Below are 13,956 nucleotides of genomic sequence, written 5' to 3' on the forward strand. Positions count from 1 at the left end.
AATCCAAAATTGGTTACATTAAAATGTCTTAGAATATATCCCAGCATCATTATTCACATCTGCAATATGTAAACGCATATACAATAGTGTATATCTTCTTAGATCTTATATGTTTATGACTACAGCAAGTCCTTAACTTATATCTAAGTGGAGATTACTAAAGAAAGCTTTGGGTAAGTGTTGGGTTTAGGTTAAACAGACTCAGAATGTCAAGGGATATTTGTTCCAAACTGAGATGTTGACAGCAAAATAAAAAATAAAAAATGTGCACGATTGAGTTCACTTTGTATTAAATATCTTCCAAAGAAGGGTACTTAGTAACCTCTCTTTCTTTCACCAGAATGATTTAGTACAAAATATTTGTAATCTTCTGTTACACGTTTTACAACTGAAAATCATAAGTATACATAGTATGGTACTTGCTTGCAGAGCAATCTCTACCTTTTCCAACTAAGCATGCACATCCTATACAAATGATTCATGCACTACTTGTCTAACTCTAACCCCACTTCTCTGTTGAGTGTTGTGTTAGCTGGGCTTGGTTTTTCTGAGCTGTCACTTCATGCTACAACAGGACTTGTAGGTGAAGCAGATCAGACTGTGTGAAAAATAAGACAAATTCCTTCACACTCCCTCCATCACAGGCCTGACCCCTGCCCCACTGTGCTCGTGGCTGTGTGTTTTTCAGTCTTGTCATTATACCCTCTTCTCTGTTGTTCCTCCTATCCAGAAGCACTTTGTCAGCAAGCCCCTGAAAACAATACAACTCTAGTCTTATTCTATGCTTCTGAAACCATTAGAAAGCACACACCATTCCAAATAGGTGGTTTTTTAAAGTGTCCTGTCATGTTTGTCTTTATTATGCCAGTTGTGACATGATTACCATCCAGGTGGGATTGCGGTGGGCTTGTCATGCTTTATGTCTTCTCTGTTTAACGGCTGCATGAGGGGAAGGTTCCACCCGTCTCTCCTGGACTAATGCATTGGGCAAAGGGTTCTAATTGCTAGCTGATACCCCCCATGTCACAGTACACAGTGTCTGTATCACTCCCTTCTCTGGGTCACTGGAAGTGATAGGTGCTGAAAGCAGGTAGATTAGTTCCTGTTGAAACTCTATCCATGCCGTGCTCAGGCTGGAGACACCCCCTACCTTGCCAGGTGCAATCATACAAGGCATCCAGTAACCTAGGCTTGACAATCTAAGTGGCCAGTTTGTTGCAGGCATCTGCCACCAAGCAGGATTACATGTACTTACATGCAACAACTGCAGTCTCTCATGCCAGAAAAAGATAAAAGTGAACCTCTGTAGGTTTGCAAGTTATCAGTTAAAGTACAAGAAAGCAATGTAAAATGTAGTACAAGATAAAACCTGTGTAAGCTGCCATATGATTGTGTATACTATATTATAATTTATATTAAGCCGATTTCAAAATAACTGAACATGAACTTATGCTTTTGTACCAGTAATTCCTTGGTTAGATTTCATTACACCCCAATCAAATTAAGTGCTTATAAGATATTTAAATTCAGTTTTGAGGATATTCATCCAGGCAGTCAGCACCTTCCTTGGTTAGATTTCATTACATCCCAATCAAATTAAGTGCTTATAAGATATTTAAATTCAGTTTTGAGGATATTCATCCAGGCAGTCAGCACCTTTTACCTTAAACATTCTATTTTTTACATCTACATAATGTATGTGCACCATTAAGGTGATTTTGTCATAGTTGTGGTTATATGTATGGCTGGTTAGCAACTGCCTCTATGTGTACAGTGATTAATTAATCTATTGTACACAGTGCTCAGCTAAATATTTGTCTTGTCAGTGAGCAGAGAGCAAACCTTTAGCAGACATACAGCTGCACAAAGCCCAACTGACTGGAAATGGCTGAAATGACAAAATACAAGCTATGACCTCAAGCCCCAGGACTGAAAGATTATTTAATAAATGTGATAGCACATTTTCAATTGCATTTAAACACTGCTACATGACAATGTGTTACTTTTACTTAAATTATACAGTAATCACAGACAAAGTAGTACTATTCAGCTTTGTACACATATGGCCCTTTTCACAAAGCTGTATTGCATAAATAAAATTCAGATTGATATTAATGAAAGTGAATAAAAATAACTGGAGTCTGATTTAATGATCAAAACAGTTTCAGACTAAATAGCACCACCTTTTAATTCTACATTAATCCTACAGATGTTTTCCTATAGGGATTATTTTCCATGAATTCCTTAATACAAATATCATGGAAAAGAAAGCAATATATTAAGTTCATTGAGTCTATTGTATAGATCTAAACGGTAGCAAATCTAAATACTGCAAGTAAAATGAAAGCAATATTTAAACATTGTCTGTATTTAGATAAATTTAACTGTTAATATAAATGCTATTTAGGACATGATTTATTTATTCTTGTTTCTATCTATTTTTTATTTTCATTTTATTTATTATATCATTAGTGTTTGAAAAATTTGTCTTGCTACAATGGTTGTTTGTGCATGTGTGTAAATGTTCATCAGATAGATTTATAATTGCTCTTATGGGGTCAAATCTGACTTAATGCTCAACCACAAAAACTCAAACATACAGAAGACCAGGCAGAAAGAGACCTAACCCTGTAATGAGGCTCTCATATAATCTGACAGAAGGAAACGTACTGTACAATAAAATACTTACAAAAAAAAAAGTATGTGATGAAATAGTGATTGTTGACTGTTTGAAAAAAGGGAAATGTTTCCCTTGGGACACCTGGTGGCGCTGCACTTTTGCCCCGGCACAGTTTCGTGCCAGTCACTTCCTCCCTCATTAGGTTAACATTTGGATGAAAGAACAGGAAAGGCTCTTGCAAAGGGTCAAGAGGTCCTGTTACAAGTAATTAGGGAGTTAATCCTTTTATCTTAGGTACCTTGTTAAACTGTTTCAGTGTCACTCAGGTTGATGAAATGTTAATTGGTGCTTTTATACATTATTAATGGGAATTTGTGACCTTTTGTTGTGTCAGGATGCTTGTGCGGATTGTATGTCAAGGTAGAGTTTATTTTTAACAAAGGCATAAAGATTAAATAATTTGCTGTACATTTCAGTGTGGAGAAAGCAAGTCACTTCTGTTTTGTTCATTGTTACAAAACCAGTTTGACATAACTGGCCTTACCACTTTCAACAGCTCTGCCACACCGGGGGGGGGGGGGGGGGGGGAATGCAAATAAATATTTATCTTTAATTTTGTCAGGTGACAAACAATGGGCATCCTGTATGTCATCTTATTATTAATAAATATATTTGTCCGGGATACACAACTGAGCTACCGTATTTCCTTTACAGTACTGTAAAAACAGAAGAGACTATAACATTAAATGTCATACCCACTTTTGGGGGATGCAAATAAATATTTATCTTTAATTTTGTCAGGTGACAAACAATGGGCCTTCTGTATGTCCTCTTATTATTAATAAATATATTTGTCTGGGATACACAACTGAGCTACCATATTTCCTTTACAGTACTGTAAAAACAGAAGAGACTATAACATTAAATGTCATACCCACTTTTGGGAGATAAAATGGAGAACGGATATATCTATCACCCAGTCATTCTGCATTTGGGGTTATCACACACTGCATTGTCTGAAATCCTGCTTTTTAAGGTTATTAGCCTATTTTTGTAGAGGGGACAATTATCTATTCTCATTGTTCCATTTTCAATAGTGAACAAAGGGGATGAGTGGGGTTAACTAGGCAAAAATACACACTGCCCCCGAGCACCAAAGTTTCGTTTTTTTAATTAAAACTTTTTTTAATGTATTGATCACACTGTGCATTTAACGCATGGATGCTAAGCCTTTTTTTTCCAAATCTACAGTGAAATGTTAATTAAATAAATATGACTACTACAGAGTGCCAAAGACTAGCAAAGACTACCTTTGGCCACTAGAAACCAGGATTAGCAGCTGTCTGGCCTTGATAGCTGTTTAATTCTAGGACTGTCCAGACAAAATCTGTATAGGTAGAAACTTCAGAAGCAATGGTGGTCTATTTTTTGTGCCTGTGAACTATGATATGTTAACCAAAATTTGCATGTTGACAAGTACTTGAGGTTTGGCATGCACATGGGTGTTTTATTTCTGTTAAGTTGCTTTGTGGAACTGCAGCTCCACTTACTGCATTGAGAAATACATTGCACATCTTGTGACTCAAGAATTCACAGCATTATCTTTGTAAAAACTGGAGTTATATTTCTTTCTTTTTCCTTTCTGTCTTTCAAACTACCAGGTCATATAATCATTTCAAATAAAATAGTTTGTTTGCTTTTATTATATGCAAAATAAAGCGGCAGGATATGAACATTTGCATTTGCATCTCCTTTTAAGATCCTCTTCAATTAACTAACAGATCATGACACATTTAACAATCAGACAGTGTGTCTGGTGCAAACATTGGTCATATAATCAGCCAGTTCAGTTGAATACATTCTGGGGGTATCCAAATGTAATTTAATCTATTGTGTCAGTGTGCTTTTTAACAATGGCATTTCAGTTACTAAACTGATATTAAATATCTAGCAGTTTCAAGCTGTCGTGCTAGAAAACACAGCTTTAATTTATAAACATAAGAAAAAATGTACATCTTATATATCAGACTGCAAGCAACAAGATTTCACATTGCAGTAACTATTTGTCCAGCAGAGGGTAGTATTATACCAAAATCAAATATCTTTACTAATACTGCATGTTTTTCCTCTAGGAGCAGGGCTGACACTCTGGGGAACCAAAAAAGAAACACTTCGTAGGCTGATGGTTAATAGAAGTGATATGGTATCTGAAATCCATTAAATCTCCTTTTGAATGCTGATGAAATGTTCAATGACTGCTAAAGGCAGAGCCAACTATAACAATATTAACTTCTAAGGCTCTGTTTAGAGCACTAAATAGATCCACTGGACTTGGATGGATTTGATTGCTAAAAGCCAATGCTTTAGCATAACTACACTTGCATCCCGTTTTGTTTTGCTGTTAATATTCTCACAACTCTGTAAATGTGGAAGTGCTTGGTTTGCTCTGCTATATTCCTGTCCTTTGGTGCAGGTAATAAGACCCAACCTACTCCACTGGAAGCAAGTCTAGTGGGCAAGCGAACAGAAAAGTTACACAAGAAGTTAACTTAGATTTGTGGCAGAGAAAATGCTCTATTAACAGAACAATAAAGGATGTACCCTGTTTTACTTACAACAAAGATAACAGATGTTTAAAACCTTGGTTATCTATAACATCACATTTTCCCCACAGATGATGTTATTATAGTTCAATCGTGCTGATTGATCACTCTTAGATTTTAAGGATGTGTACCTGTCTATAGATCTATTTAGCGGCTTTGGAAACATAGACCCATTGAGGCAGAGAGAGAGAGAGCTGATGATTGTCAGTATTAATGCAGCTTGACACGCATTGCACTATATCTCACAGCATGGGATTTGGATTGAATCTCCAATTTCTATTAGGTCACTGCAAGTCAATTTACTTGTGGTTCATAATACAAATACCCCCTTGAGTACCGTAGATCACCTTCTACTGAGTGCGTCCACATTACACAGCAGGTCAGGGGAGCTAATAAGATTGAAGCCACCGAGATATACACACACACACACACACACTACTGACAGAATTACTGATAGACTTTCAATTACCTAGATGGTTTCCATCTTCAAAGGATTTATAAGATATGCGATACCACAGTAGTATGTCATTCATGCTTTTCCTAGCAACCCGAATGGATGAAATCTCAATTTAAAGCAGTGTTTTGTTTTGGTTTTTTTTGGTTTCCATTGGGATTATATTTACCAAAGAACAGTGATATGGTAAAAAGCATTTGTATTTGTATTTACACAGAACATTTTAAAGAGTGCTTTTAAGAACACTAAAACCGGTAAACCAGACCCTTACAAGCACTACCTTACCAAAGATAACATTACTGCAAGTAGTCCAATAGTACTCTTAATGAAATCAGTTTATTATACATTTTTAAAGAAATCTGTATCAAAGTTTACTGCAGTTTTCCTGTATCATGGCAAAAGCATTGCAAGGTGTGGTAAAGCACTGTAAAGCAGACTGAAAAGAAGGTGAATCACATTTAAGTACGGTAAAGCAGTGGGATATCAGTATTGCAAATTCAATTATAGCCAATGGTTGACCAGACATCAGCAGCGTGCCAAACACTGATGAACTAGACTGCAGTGCAGAACATGTATCTTCTGTGAAGAGTGTTGTGCTGTTTGACAGCTCCATTTATTTTGCAGCCAGTGTTCGGACTTAAAAAGCTACAGGCTTGTGAGGTTAACGCATTATGTGCAAGAACATAATTATGAAATTTGTATATATTAATCTAATAAATCTAGGTCTATGATGGAGCTAAATAATAAAAACAAGTCTCTTACACTGGTAAAAAAAAAAAAAAAAGTGTTTCTTATAGTATCTGTTGAGGCAAACATTTGTCACATTCTATTGTTGTGGAGTAAAACGCAGGCATGTTAATATATTGCAAGACTGGCTGAGATAGTGGATGCGCGTAGACGATGTCTGAGCAAGTCAGTTTGTTTAGCTCCTGCACAGCTTGTGGAAACCTGTGTTAAAACAGGCCAGAACAGACTGGTACCAAGACATTTTATTATTAATGACATATATTTTCTAAATATTGAACAATTGTGGGAATCTGTAGCTTTACCATAAAGCAATACTGGATACAGACAAAATCCCGTCAGATTAGCTCTGGTAAATTAAGTTAGCCCACACAATCAGTGTCTGTCTGTGTCATGCAAATTTGTCACGAAACAAGGGCAATCTATCCGCTCGCAGGCTGTGACTGAAGAGAATTCCTTGTCCCCAGTCCCTCAAACTGTCACATCCTCTTGCAGTTTGGTCATTTTGCATGTTGCAGTAATTTATCTAAGACTATTTTTAGAAACTAAAACCCTAGTCACCAAGGGTTTTGATGCTGTTAAAGACGTATTAATTGACAATCAATGGAATTAGATCCAGTTAACAATTCTATTATAGCTAAGAATCCAATTACATAATCCACCCAATAAAAATTGTCTGCAGAGCACAAGCAGTCCTGGGGAGGCTAACCTTCAGTAAACTCAGTGGCTAATGCATTCCCCAGCAGACTAATCCCTGTGCACAGAACTGGGGTGCCCTATTGCTTCTATGCTGTTCACAGCTTGCTGTGATACTATCAAAATAGTGTAATTTGATCCAGAATCCTGTTATTGACATGTAGTTTATTATCACTGTAACAGGGCGAGCAGCCCTGTACAGTATTTATTTTAGAACGAGGTTTCCCCCTCCGCCCCTGTTAAGTTTATTTTGTGTTTTGTATTAAGATTGATTTATTTGTGTTTATTATGTATTTGTATAAATGAAGGCGAACGCCGTGTTTTTGTTATTCTATTTATGACTGCGTAGCCGTGCGTTTGTTTTGTTATTGTTTTGTTTATTTTGTTCTGGCAGAGACCAGGTTGGCAGCCCGTCCTCTGCCAGTTGCTAATTTGAAACCTAGTGCAGAAGGTGGCCATCTCCCAAATTAAGTGATTCATGTGTTGCTAATAGGGAGATGGTCACCTGACAAAACTGAAACTAAAAACAGAAAAGTTATAGGATACGTGAAGGCTACTGCCCAGCTGTACGTTTTGTGTTTTGTTTATTATTTTATTTTTGTGCTCTGCGAGCAAGTTTATTTTTGTTTCAATATTTTATTTATTTTTGTTTAATAAACGGCGCAGCACGCGTCTTTTCAACTGCCGTTACCTGTGTTATTCTTCCTCATTCTGGCCTGACGTCACCGCTCACCAATTTCCTGTCACAATCACATTAATAAACACATTTAGGAGCTCCTTGAAGATGCCAAGTATCAATAATGCAAAGTTATTGTTATATTGTATAATATGATGTCTAGTACGATATATGTACTGTAAAAACTACAGTATATGACTGGCTGGCTTTGAAGGCGTGATACATGTGTGACAAAATAAATCACCTCTACTGTCGTTTTCAAAAAGGATAGATAAAAGAACAAAATAGAAATCGATTAATTTGTAACAGTACATCAATATGAATATGTTAGGAGTCTAATAGGTCCTCATCTACCACAATAACAGCACAAGGTTGTACAATAAGGTCAGTAAAATCAAGTAAAAAAAAGATATTGTACTGCCGTATCCCTCAGTATCTTAAAGATATTGTACTGCCGTATCCCTCAGTATCTTAAAGATATTGTACTGCCGTATCCCTCAGTATCTTAAAGATATTGTACTGCCGTATCCCTCAGTATCTTAAAGATATTGTACTGCCGTATCCCTCAGTATCTTAAAGATATTGTACTGCCGTATCCCTCAGTATCTTAAATCCACCGTCCTACTTTAATAACATACTGTAGTTTAAATAACTGTTGCCAAGAATACCTTTCTGGACAGGCCATATGCTGCCCAAGGGTTAAAAAATAATAATATTTATGGGAGTTTAAAAGCCTGATTTGAGTCTGTTGTTTTAGTCTCCAGTGATGGCATGAAAAGTGCCTTGAAACCTGACAAAATGTCTGTCACACGTTATTAGTTTTAATTTAATAATTAAATGATATAATTGATGGATATGAGAATAGAGAACAGCAAAAGCTATATGTGTTTAAACAGTAAACAAACCAAAATCCTGATTTAGATCTGAGCCTTGTGTAGGAGTTCTAGGCTTGAAAAATTAGTTAAATCCTCAATGTACGCATAAAACCAATCATGCGGAAAATTATCTGCTTCCTACATCAAGGCTAAATCTTGTAAACAGCAACTGAATGATCAATTCTGTTCTTTTGGGGGAATGGGTTTACTATGTACTCATTCAAAACTTTAACTAGAGGACTACAAGTAAAGAAAAGAACAATGAACACCTCTTCTCCTGAATACAGCATTTAATTTTATAGTACATCTATCTGCTAAACAATAGGAGTAAATATTTGTTTAAGTAGTGTGTACAACAAATTGCAACCCCCTGGGGGGTTCTTTTAAATGGAACCAGTCTTTCCATCCCAAAAGATGAGTAGTGGTTAGGGCTCTGGACTCTTGACTGGAGGGTCGTTGGTTCAATCCAAGGTGGGGGACATTGCTCCAGTAAAAACCCAACTGTTTGAATGGGTAATTGTATGTAAAAATAATGTGATATCTTGTAACAATTGTAAGTCGCACTGGATAAGGGTGTCTGCTAAGAAATTAATAACAATAATAATGATCCTTGATTTAAAAAAAAAAAAAAACCCTTATGAATGCAAAATAGAATCATCTCTACATAGTACTGTTTATATCTAGAGTGCTGGATTTCCAAATGTTTGGGCCCACAATGGAAACCAGGCCTCTTTAAAATGTGCCTACAATTACTGGATATAACAACATTATTTTAAAGATATATGGTTGCCTGAATCTCCCACTGCTAGCTAAAAAGCAGTCTGTCCCAGACCAAAGGCTTCCAGATCATGCAATATTCAAAATTGGCACAATATATTCTAAAATATATTAACATATTTTCTGAATTTATCATAAAATATTTTCTGAATATATAATGTGATATTTTCTGAAATATATTTAAATAATTTAACTTACATTGTGGTATTTTCTGAAATGTATTATGTTCTTTTCTGGTGGGAAGCAACAGGGGGAGAGACACAGGATGAGTGACTGCTGCCCTCTGTGGTGTGAAGAAGATAGTGCATGTAAAGGCAATAGTTCACTGCTTCTGCTTCTGTAACTACAGTATATGCCTCTTTTCAAATTATGGTCTGGGCTTGGCTGAGTTTGCTCTCAGTCTCTGCCTGTACATTAGATTGTTTCACCCTGTTGATCTCCAAGTCTGTTCTTAAAACACTGGCACCCCCTTAATACTTCAATATATTTCACAATACAGTTCAAAATATTTTGCAATATTCTAAATTGCTGCATGCATGACCTTTTACATAATTATTTTCCTGTGAGTATTTTAATGAATGTACAGTTGACATAACCTCTTTGCACAAGACGGAAATCTCTTTTCATCATTGCAATATCAGCTGTTCAGGTGGTTCACACAAAGCTTGAATCTGAAGAGAAGGGGTATTTGAAAACTTGAGCTATTTTTGTCCAGCACTCACTTGTGTTCTGCAGAGTAAGCTTGTGTTACTCTCTTTGTGCCATCTGTAAATCAGCTGGAGCTGTTGCAGTGTGTGTAACACTTTCTCCCACTGTTCTTCACATCTAAGATGTTTTTCCCCATGTTCCTTAGGACTGATAATTCAAATTAGACTTCTGCCTCTTCTGTGGTCTTTTCTTCCACTCCCAGAGGTCTGAGTTACTGGTTACGTGTATTAAACTGGTTTATGTGTACTTCTTATACATGCTGGGTGTTTTTTTTTGTTTTGTTTTGTTTTTTTTTTTTTTTTTTTTTTTTATCTGTTTGTTTGTTCATCAACTAGACAACAAAACTATTGCAGTCCAGTTAAACACCTACCGGTACAATATAAGATTATTATCAATATTAATTTCAGTAGACCACTTGGTTCTTAAATTTCAACATACAGTTTTTTCACAATATAAAAAGATAAATGTCTAGCTCTTTTAAAAATTATACCCGTGTTTAGGGCTGTGGTATTGCTATGGATTGTTCCAAAATGGCATAAAGCCCAGAAAATAAAAAGGCTGCAAGCATGTTACAACAGGAACTGCCTGTCTTGGCATCTCTGGTATTACACAACATACGTTTCACAGTGCATTCACTCTGCATGACTCCATTTAATGAGAAAAGGTTACATGAAAACCTTATGGATCTTAGTTGCATTTTGACCTGAGAAGCAACCTCCAGAGCAATTTGTTTTTATTTATTGACTTGGTAGGCAGAACAGAAATTGTTAGCAATTTTCTAAATCTGTACAGAAATAAATAATCAAGGGAATTGCTACCAAACAGTTCTGCTGATTCCAAGGAAAGGATTTGTAAACAAGTCCTGAGGATTAGATACATAGATTTTTTTTATTCCCCAGTCTTTATGTTTCAGCCCTTAGCAAGCTGAAGTACAGTGGTGATGGAGGAAGTCAGCTTTTCTACAGTTTTACCAATTATTTTCCTGGCTCAGTACTGAAACATTCTGTTAATTATAGACCTTTTAATGTCCTGATGACAATGACAGCAATGTTTCAATTACAATTTTACATTATTCATGTTGATTCGCTTCCATTATGTACCCCAATTCATTATTGTTATTAATTTATTTTTTCTTACCTACGCCTTCTTATTCTCTCCTTTCACAAAGGTCTCTGGATTCCTAGTAGAAAGTTTGTGTTTTTGCAGCCAAAGCATTTTCTGAAGCAGACAGTTTCACATAAAAAAAGAAAGCCTGTTGTATACATCTGGGTCTAATATTGCAACATGGAAGCTTCCAGTAGATTACCTGTTGGGATCTTTCACTAAAACTAACAAAAGAACATTGGAATGTATCATCAGCAACTACACTGAGAGTGTAGATCTCACATTGAATGTAAACGACAATGCATTCAAAACATTTAAACAACAACAGGTTCTATATAAACAGATTAAATATGTTAATATCAGCTTCTCCCCTGGAGTATAAAAGTAAGGACCCCCCATTAACAAAGTGGAGAGCACATAACAAGCTTTAATTAAAGGAGGGTTAACTGTAATAATTAACCCAAGAGAGAATGAGTTTGAGTTAGATAAGTAACTCTTCTGACCTTATTCTGTTGGGGATGTGATAACAATTATTTTCAGGATCATGTGTCGCTGTAATACATGCCAGACACTGGATTCAATAAACTGACCTGAAACTTCTGAGGATAAATACAGTAGGGTTGGACAACAACTGAGAAACACCTGCCAGTAAGGCCACAATTAGTAAAGAAGGAAATGTAACCTTGTGGAGAAACAATATTATGTTTTTAACAGGTACAGCTAAATTTGCTTTTATTACAATTAGATTTTTGTTAATGTACCCGTATGTTCTGTATATTACTGATTATTTATACACTGAAGTAAACACTGTGCTCAACAAGAATGTAAATACCTAAGAATGGCAGAGTTGAAACATAGCTTAAAGACTTTCAGATCTACTCCCTAGTGAATTGTGACAAAAGGTATGTACAGATTTCATATATTGCAGAATATAATATATCAGGGATGTAGTTTGCATTTCAAATGAATAACTTATCTATTTTACTATATTAGCAGTTTACAGCCAATGGATTGCATTGTTTCTAGTAGATCGAAGACTAAGCCCCAAGACCTGGTATGCAGCGTGTAATTCAATTGCTTTCTTTTAAGCCACATGGTAGTTGACAGTAAGTTGCAACATTCTTGGGTCTGGACACATGATGTAGTAATTTCCCTTGAGAATGTGTTCATCCTTTTCTGTAAATGAGACTATGGTGTAAAAAATTTAAACTACTTCCCTAGGGGAGAAAGTACCATATAAGTGTGAATCCTCACCAATTAAAAATATGAAGTGCTTACCCTCAACTTTGTCATTTGTAGATATTTCATAAAGGACAGATCTACAGGAGCTTTAGGAAAGTTCGAGACTGTGTGATAAATCTGGAACATTACCTCACTGAGGGTTTAGCCAGTTGCATATTGTCTCTGCATGTAACTTATTTTTGATAAGGGCAAGGGGAAGCACTTTGTTCCACTGACTTTTCATCTCCACCCACTCTCATCCCTATAGCGAGCTTGGTTATCACAAATTGCATTAAAATGTAACTAACTTCCTAAATCCCAAATGGGAACTGTATATCACCACACTACAGTGATACCCTTGATTAATGTCTTGCTAATGTTCCTCCAAATTATAGGACAGCAGTTTATTGTGGGCTACACAGCAATCTAAATTGTGTTTTAATAATCTGAGGCTTTCTTTAGTTTATCAAGTATAAGTTTTAAATTGTTTAAACTGTGAACTTATATAAATATATAGATATCATTTTGTTGTACTGGGATCTGTTATACAAAGTGTTGATTTGACAGAATCCATTGTGGCACAATGAGATGGTAATCCTCTCCTACAGCATATATATATATATATATATATATATATATATATATATATATATATATATATATATATATATATACACATACACATACACACACATTCAATACTGAAATTTGCAGCTAATAACCCCTTTAAACAAGCAAACAGTTAGAAAAACGCTGTTAACATCATCACTTCCACACTGTTCATCTATTAGAACCCTCATCACAGAGAACTTTAATGTAAAGGTTCACATTTTTTTACAGAAATAACACAGGTAGAATTAATTTCATATTGCTTAGCCGACCCTTCTACAATCTCTATTAAAGGTCTCTTTAAGGTCATAACAATCTTAGTATTATTATTATTATTATTATTATTATTATTATTATTATTATTATTATTATTATTATTATTTTGAATTGTATTATTCTTTTTTTAAAGAGATTAATAGTGCCTACTATGAGACATTTGAAATACATATATGCATATGATTATCTAATAATATATTTAATTTGACAAAATAAAATATGTGATTGTCATATTTTGCTTGACAAATGGGGAATACATTGTTTAAGGTTACACAATCAATTGTAATATCAAAGGCTAATATTAACAAGCTACTTCAATCTGCTGTTGATATTTACTTGAAGTGAAGTACACATACCAAAGGACAGAAGAGCAGACACACTAGAAGTGCATAACACAATATATGAGGGAGCAATTTTCAAATGAGCAAAAACCATTAAGGCCTTTTAAGTATCGTCTGTAAAACTGTTATTTTGTCAAGTAAAAAGATTTCAAAATCATAAAGCAGATCAAATATAAAGCTTATTTCTGTATTTGACAGGTAATAAATCCAGACATAATGGAGTTGGACTAACAAATGGAAACACCTGAGTCT

The sequence above is a fragment of the Polyodon spathula genome, chromosome 11 (assembly GCF_017654505.1).
Source record: "Polyodon spathula isolate WHYD16114869_AA chromosome 11, ASM1765450v1, whole genome shotgun sequence".
In the NCBI taxonomy this organism is placed as follows: domain Eukaryota; kingdom Metazoa; phylum Chordata; class Actinopteri; order Acipenseriformes; family Polyodontidae; genus Polyodon; species Polyodon spathula.